Below are 8716 nucleotides of genomic sequence, written 5' to 3'. Positions count from 1 at the left end.
GGTCACTTGGGCCCTCACTCCAGAGGCCAAAACACAGAAACCCCAGGGTCTGCCAGCCTCATCCCTCACAAGAGCACAGCTGCAGAGCCTGGGGCCATGACTCTGAATGTGAAGAAGTGGGGCTTAGACAAGGCTAGCAAGACTGAATACCAAAAATCTGACTCACAACCCAAATATGTGGCTTTAACTTTTTATTTTGTATTGGAGTATAGTCAACTAACAATGTTGAGATAGCTTCAGGGGCACAGCAGAGTGACTCAGCCATACATATACATGTACCCATTCCCCTCAAACTCCCCCTGATCTGTGGCTGCCACATAACATTGAGCAGAGTTCCCTCTGCTATAGAGTAGGTCCTTGTTGGTTATCCAGTTTAAATATAGCTATGTGTACACAAATGTGGCTTGTTGCTTTGACATTTCTCTGCCCCGTGCAAGGAGTGGCCTGTTCCCTGCTGCATCCCTGGTGCCTGGCACAGCATCAGAGTTCACGAATCTTTGATGAGCCAACGACCCCAGAGACTGAGATGCTCAATTGAGTAGCATCCATCTTCAAGCCATCGAGGGCATAATTGGCCACTGAACTTTGCATATTAGCAGGCAGAAGGCTTACAGGTTTTTATTTTTTCCAAAAGAGTCATCTCCCATGTCTCTTGCACATACAGGATCCTAACAAATGACAACAGAAGCTACTTTTTTCATCTGTTGCCAGGAGCAGAAGGCATAAGGGCCTGTGTCCTGGCCCATAGCATTAATGGGACTCCCTAAGGGGCTTCAAGTATGTCCTGTTTCCGGCAAGCCCTGCGCTGATGAGCAGGAAGGTAATGAACTGAGCAGCCCTCTCTCTCCAAGTGCCCGTCTGCCAGTCAGCTGGGACTAGCCTGTTGCCGGAGAAGGATGTTGAAAATGCTCTCGCTGAAAGCCCAGCCAGGGATTAGCATGAGAGGAAGCGAGCACACACCGCTCCAGAAACCCTTGCACCTGCCTCTAAGGTGTCTCCGTGGACCACGGCTCTGACACATCTTGTGTAGGAGGCTTGGAAGGAGGCATGATGTGAAATTCACGCAGCACTTGGGAACTTGGATGAGGCCCTAGGCAGCAGCAGCCAGATGAGCCAGTGCGGCGTAGAGAGATATTTCTTAAATCTTTTGTGCAGATGCATCTCCTGGGCATCCTATTAGACCACAGGCCCCGGGGCAGGGCTGGGATTCTGCAGTTCAGACTCATCCCAAGTGACGCTGGTGCTGCTGCCTGACAGATCACCCTTTCAGGAGCCTGAGCAACAGACAGGCGGGTGCCCCAGATGCGCAGTCAGGGCACCTGGGCCAGTCCTCTCCCCAGGCTTCCCCAAGAAGTAGAGAGTGTGACAGACCTATACTCCAAAGACAGCCCAATAACAGCCCATTCCCCAACCCTTCTTAGTGTGGGGCTTCAACTCTCGTCCCATTGAGAGGCAGGGCCTGCATTCACTCAGTGTGGGTGGACCTTGGGACCACCGAGGAAGAGATGCTGTCACTTCTGAGAGAAGGTTGTGAAACACAATACAATTTATCCCTGGTTCTTTTGGGATGCTCCCTCTTGGAACCCAGTCATGCTACTGGGAAGAAGCCCACACATCCAGCAAGAGCCCGTGGTGAAGAGGAATTGAAGCTGTTGGTCCACAGCCCCCAGCCGAGCTCCCAGCTGACAGCCTGGAGCAACTTGCCAGATAGGTGCGAACTGTACTTCCACACGCCCCAGATCGACCCCCTCCTACACTGCTGGTGGGAATGGAAATGGGCGCAGCCACAGTGGAAAACAGCACAGGGGGCTCCTTAAAAAAACTGAAAACAGAGCTACCATATGATCTAGCAATCCCACTCCTGGGCATATAACCAGAGGAAAACCTAATCTGAAAAGATACAGCAACCCCACTGTTCACTGGGGCACTATTTACAATAGCCAGGGCATGGAAGCAACCTGAACGTCCACTGACAGGTTGATGGATAAAGAAGATGTGGTCCATGTATACAATGGAATATTGTCTGCTGTGCTAAGCTGCTTCAGTCATGTCTGAGTCTGTGCAACCCTATGGACTGTAGCCCACCAGGCTCTTCTGTCCACGGGATTCTCCAGGCAAGAAGACTGGGGTGGGTTGCCATGCCCTTCTCCCGGGGATCTTCCCAACTCAGGGACTGAACCTGCGTCTCTTACGTCTCCTGCATTGGCAGGCAGGTTCTTTGCCACAATGAAATATTACACAACCATAAGAAAACAATAAACTAAGGCCACTTTCAGCAACATGGATGGACCTGGAGATTATCATATTAAATGAAGTAAGCCAAAGACAGATATCATAGGATATCACTTGCATATAGAACCTAAAATAAATAATACAAGTGAACTTGTTTACAGAACGGAAACAGATTTACACACATAGAAAACAAACTTAAGGTTACCGAAGGAGAAAGAGAGGGGTGGGGGAGGGATAAATTAGGAATTCAAGATTAACAGGCACACCACACACCACTATATATATAATAGATAATCAACAAGGACCTACTTAATGTGCAGCACAGGGAATTCCACTCAGTACTCTGTAATCACCTAAATGGGATAAGAACCTGAAAAAATAAGAGATGTATACATACATATAACTAAATCACTTCGTTGCACACCTGAAACTAACACAACAGTGTAAATCACACTGTAACATTCAATAATTTTTAAATAAATAAAATGCCCCAGATCCATCTAGGAAGTGACTTCTCTCCTCCAGTCATGTTGCCCCATCTGTAAATACATGGGATAGAAATCCCCAGTGATTCCTGCTTAGATTTAAGAAATTCTGTACATCTCACTGGAAAATTTGTGAGCAAAATAAATAATCACCGTCCCTTTAGGCCTCAAGGTTCGGGAGTATTTTTCATCCAATGATATTATCTGGAACATGGCTTTAACGAACCTCTCCCCGGGTCTTTTCACTCTGTACACCCTCTGCATAACCTGATCACTCCCATTATTTAAATTACCATCTGCCTGGACTCCCCTCTTCTGAGCTATGGAGCTGTACGTCTAAATGGCTTACCGGATATCCCCAGCTTACACAGATCCTTACCTCCTCCTCTGTCCCCATCTCCACCCCACCCCTAAATACTTTCCTCCTTGTTTATCCAGTGCCACTGTCAGTTTGGTCAATTGAGCCAACATCCCCTGACCAGACCACCAAGAGTCCACCCAAGGTCAGCTGGAGCACCAAACCCACCAGGAAGTCAGTGTTCAAGCAAGTCTACAGTTCTCAAGAAGGCAAAGTACATCAGCACTCAAGAGCTTCAAAAGCCCAGTCTGCACTGGGTCTCAACTCTGTGAGCAACATGCAGGGTATACACCTTCTTGAAAACAGTGGACGATCAAAGAATTTTTCTTGTAACTTACAATCAGCTAACCCATCAAGAAACAAAACAAAGCTTCGACCACCAAGGAATGAAAACTGGTCTGGGCTGAGAGAGAGGTGTTAGCCAATGCTAACATCAAGCAGGTGATGCCATCAACATAGTTCCAACTTCACAGGCTGAGGTCCTTCCCTCTGTATTCTCATGGGCTCCCGCTACCCAGTTTGTGTCTTCTGTGTCTCCACCCAGAGTTGTTCCCATTGCTTCTACATCCATCTGTTGTTTCTTAGACCCACCCCCATCACAATCAGGTTGATCTTACCCCTTCAGTGGCTTTGAGAATAAAGTCTAAGAATAGTACCCTCATGCCTTAGTCCCAGCCCACTGCTCAAATCTTCTGTCCTACAGTGACTACCTTGTTCTGAGTTTATATATTCTCACAATCTCAAACTTCACGGAGTCCCCAAAAGGCACCCCTGGCCTTTCATCTCAGCATATCTTTATATATGTTTTTTCTGGCTGAAATTGTTTCTTCCACCACTTCTCCCCATCCTCTTTGTCTTTCTCATCCCAATTCAGATGTCACATCCTCCATGAAGCCCTTTCTGAACCCAGTTTCTCTCTCTTGCTACCACTGTACATGGTTCCACTGTTAAAACGTCCAACATTTTACTGCAACTCTTCTACGTATATGCCTGTGTTGCTTGTAGACTTCTGTTTCTTAATGTGTATTAACCCAGACCAAAGTCGGCATCACCTGAGAACATTTTAGAAATGCAAATTCCCAGGTCCTACCCCATACATACTGAATTAGACACTCTGGGGTTGGCCCAGGTGACATATGTTTTAACAAGTCCTCCAGGGAGTGAGTCTGTTGCACACTGGGGTTTCAGAACCACTGTCCTGGACCAGTTGGTCAAACATTAGAATCACCTGAGAATTTTTTTCTTTTGGCCACACTGGGTCTTTGCTGTGATGCGGGCTTTCTCTGGTTGCCACACAGGCTCAGTAGCTGTGGTGCACAGACTTAGTTGCCCCTAGGCGTGAGGATCTTCCTGGACCAGGGATGGAACCCATGTCCCCTGCATTGGCAGGTGGATTCTTAACCACTGGACCATGAGGGAAGTCCCACCTGGGAAGTTTCCGAACATCCCAACCCAATTAAATCAAAGTCTCTGAGCAAGGGACAGAGGTAGCAATAATACAAAAGCTTAATACTGGGATATCTGGTAAGCAATTAGATGTACAGCTTAATACTAAGCCAGGGAATTCCAGCGTGCAGTAAGGGTGAGAAGCACTAACCTAGACCTTTCTTCTCAAAGTGTAGTTACGGATCAGCACCATAAGCATCATCTGAGAACTTGTTAGAAAGACAGAATTTCAGGTTACTTCCCAGGCACACTGACTCAGAATCTTTGCTTTAACAAGATTCCCAGGTGATCTGGGAGAGCAGCCAAGACAGTAGAGCACCAAGACCCTCCGCTCACCTCCTCTCATGAGCACACCAAAATCACAAGTGTCTGCAGGATCACCATTGATGAAAATGACTGGAACCTACCAGAAGAGATAAATAAGGAACCACAATGAGATGGGTAGGAGGGACGTGCTCGCAGGCTCATCAAATCCCATACTCTCAAAGTAGGTGACCCACAGACTGGAGAATCATTATATTGCAGTGGTTCTCCCACAGGAGTGAGAAATCTGAGCCCCACATCAGGCTCCCCAACCCAGGGGTCCAGCAACAGGAAGCCAAGCCTGCAGAGCATTTGACATTGAAGGCCACTGGGGCTTAATTGCAGGAGCCCCACAAGACTGGGGGAAATAGAGGCTTCACTTTTAGAAAGCACACATAAAATCCCACATGCACTGGGGCCCAGGGCAACAGATCTTCATGCTGATCTTGGAGAGTCTCCTGGAGAATGTGGGGGTCAGGAGAAATACGGGGGTGCATGGCTGTGGCTCACTCTGGGAATGTGAACACCAGTGGCAGATACACTGAGGAACACTCTGGTGCATTAACCCTGCTACTGGATGCAAATATCTTGGCTCTTTAGCACTGAGCCCTGGCACCACCCAACAGCCTCCAGGCAACAGTGCTGGGACTTCTTGGGCCAAACAACTAACTGGACAGGAAGGCCACCCATCATCTGCAGACAGGCTGTCTAGACTGAAGAGCCACGCCTGCCTCTGGACACATCCCTGGGCAGGCAGTGGCCCCTCCCACCAGTGAGCCCGCATAAGCCTCTATTCCAACCTCTGCCACCAGGAAGCAGAAACCAGAAGCAAGGAGACTATGATCCTGCAATACAAGCCAGACCCTGCCCTGGAGCCAGCAAGACCCTGGCTCTTTCACTGGCAGGAAAACACAACCTTCAGGACACCTCAGGCCCCATAACCAACTGTATCAGGAACCAGCCTCTCCCACCACGACAATCTGAAATGAGCTCCGGGATCCCTGGGCCCTGCAGCCAGACTTCAGGAATCAGCTCTTCCTGCTAATAATCAGCCACTAACCTCAGGACCTGGCTTCACCTGCCATTCCTGACTCTGCCCACCAGTGAGCCAGCCACTAGCCCCGGGGCCCCCTGAGGATCCCACAGCGAGCCACCTCATGACCAGGCTCCTCTAAACAGCAGCCAGCAGCATCTACACAAGGCAGGGCCTGGAACCCAACTAGACTAAAGGCCAGCCAAGCCCACCAGACCACCCACATAGCCAGCCTGCCACAACAGAAGGAACCCCTGCAGCCTCTTAAGGGGAACCCCTAGAGTATATAGATTGGGTGATGACAGGGGTGTTCCCTGCTAGGATGGCATAGGCTACCTCCTACAGAGGCCACTTCTCCAAGGCTGAGATAGGGATTTAACCTACCACATACATAAAAATACAAACAGCAACTTAGACAAAATGAGGTGGCACAGGAGATGTTCTAGATGAAGGAGCAAGGTAAAAGCCCAGTAGAGGAACTAAGTGAAGACAGGCAGCCTACCTGAGAAAGAATTCAGGGTGATGATCGTAAAAATCAAAGAACTCGGGAGGGGAAAGGTTCCCAGATGATCTGAATGCACATTGAAGTCTGAGAAGCACCACCTCATACATTCTGTATCCCAGGTCCTAGCAAAGAGCTTGGGATATAAGAACCACCTGATCAGTCCTAAAAGAAAATATTAATAAAAATGTCTATTCTACTTCTCATGGTTTTAGAGAATAAAATGGGAATTTATAGTAAGATGCTTGGTAAATAGCTTTTCAGTAGGAGGTATTAATATTAACTGATATAAAAGGAGTTCATTAGGTCATTTTTCCAAAATGTTTAATAAGTGCCTGCTATTTGCCAAGTACAGCTTTAGGCACAAAAGATTATAGTAAACAGGGAAGACCCAGCCTCTAAAGTCTAGTGAGAAAGACAGATATTAAAAGCATAATTAAATACTTAATGAATTAATAACACAATTGGGATGAATGCTGCAAAAGGGAGAACACAGTGTTGTGAATATATATTGTGTTCACTTCTCTTTGGTAAGTGGGTTTCACCTCAAGTTCCCTTTGAGGAATATACCAGGGAAAACCAGTGATTAGAATCAAGGGACCTAGAATGATGTAGAGATAAGCCTTTGACTTAGGGGACTTTTCTGGCGGTCCAGTGGCTGAGACTCTGAGCTCCCAGTGCAGAGGGCCCAGGTTTGATCCCTCATCAAGGAACTAGATCCCACATGCCACAACTAAGAGTTTGCCTGCTGCAACTGAATATCCAGCATGCTGCAACCAAGACCTGGTGCAGCCAAATAAAGAAAAAATAAATGATTTTTTTTTTTTAAAGACTGACTTATGAGGGGGAATTGGAGGCAGGTGGTTCAAAGGTACAAGCTTCTAGTTAGGAGATAAATAATAAGACAGTTGTATATGGTCTGGTTTGAAGGGCAGGACAGATTCGCTGAAGCTTTTCAACATTAATGTTCATCTGAATCACCTCCGCATTTTGTTAACCCATTGAGTTACAGTTAAGTAGGATAAGGGTAGTATTCTAGGGACCACATTAGTCTAGGGACTGCATTTTGAGTAGCAAAGCCAAGGAGGCTTTGCAGGAGAATGCTGTAGCTGAGACCAGTAGGATAATTAATAGGTGGCCATGTTAAAAACCAGAGAAGGCAGTGGCACCCCACTCCAGTACTCTTGCCTGGAAAATCCCATGGATGGAGGAGCCTGGTAGGCTGCAGTCCATGAGGCCACTAAGAGTCAGACATGACTGAGCGACTTCCCTTTCACTTTTCATTTTCATGCATTGGAGAAGGAAATGGCAACCCACTCCAGTGTTCTTGCCTGGAGAATCCCAGGGACGGGGGAGCCTGGTGGGCTGCCGTCTGTGGGGTCGCACAGAGTTGGACACGACTGAAGCGACTTAGCAGCAGCAGCATGTTAAAAATAGATAGGATGTCTGTTCTGGCTTGCCTGGGTCTGAGGAGTTTCCTAGGATGTTGGACAAGTGCCCTTTGGCCTCCTAGTAGAAAGAGGGCTAGAAGGATGAGGAAGCGTAGGCCAAGTGTTCATGAAACCCTGAGGTAAGAACAACATGCTATGTTACAGAAAAGGAGGACACCATTGAGACTGGGAAGATGCAGGAAAGAGTCTTACAAGCATCCTGTAAGCTTGGGTAAAGCAAGCTTTGTATATCATCACATTTCTGAGCACCCCACCTGCAGCTGAGACCTGTGACATCTCCAGCTGGATCCTTCATGGCAGCCTCAACACGGTAGCCCCTAACTACCACAAAGGGCTCTTGTTTGAGTATCTGAAATATGGCTAGTGCAACTGAGGAACTTGTAAATGTGTTTTATCTTAATTGTAAATGTAATAGCCACACGTGGCCTGTGGCTACCATATTGGACAGCGCAAGTGCAGAGAACGGACTGACTGCCCACAAAAGTAGATACTGGCATACTGGTAGAGTAACTCCTTCAGGAGAGAAGTAATGTTGGCATAAACAATGTGATGGCAGCAAGAAACAGAGCAAAACATTATGTCTGACTCAAAAAATATAAGAAATAAGGAGCAAGAGAGAGAGAAGATAAAGTCAAGGATAATTCCTAGGTCTCTTCTTTGAACAACTGGATATGTGGCAGAGCCATGTACTGTGGAGAATCAGGTTTGGGGATAGTGTGAGGAAAAGATGCTGAATCTGAAATGTCTGTGAAACATTCAACAGAGAGATAGAGGAGGAAGTTGCGTGTGCAGGTAGGGAGGTAAGGTGGTGTTTGTCCTACTCAAAATGGTCATCCTCTAACTTCAGCCTGCTGGTTCAAACTGGAGTCCCATCTTCAAACAGGGCCCACTCCTTCTTGGTTGGGG

Source organism: Bos grunniens, chromosome 13 (assembly GCF_055505025.1).
Source record: "Bos grunniens cultivar Pamir isolate PY7600 chromosome 13, Bosgru_T2T1.0, whole genome shotgun sequence".
Taxonomy (NCBI): Eukaryota; Metazoa; Chordata; class Mammalia; order Artiodactyla; family Bovidae; genus Bos; species Bos grunniens.
Note: the sequence above shows the minus strand (reverse complement) of the source record.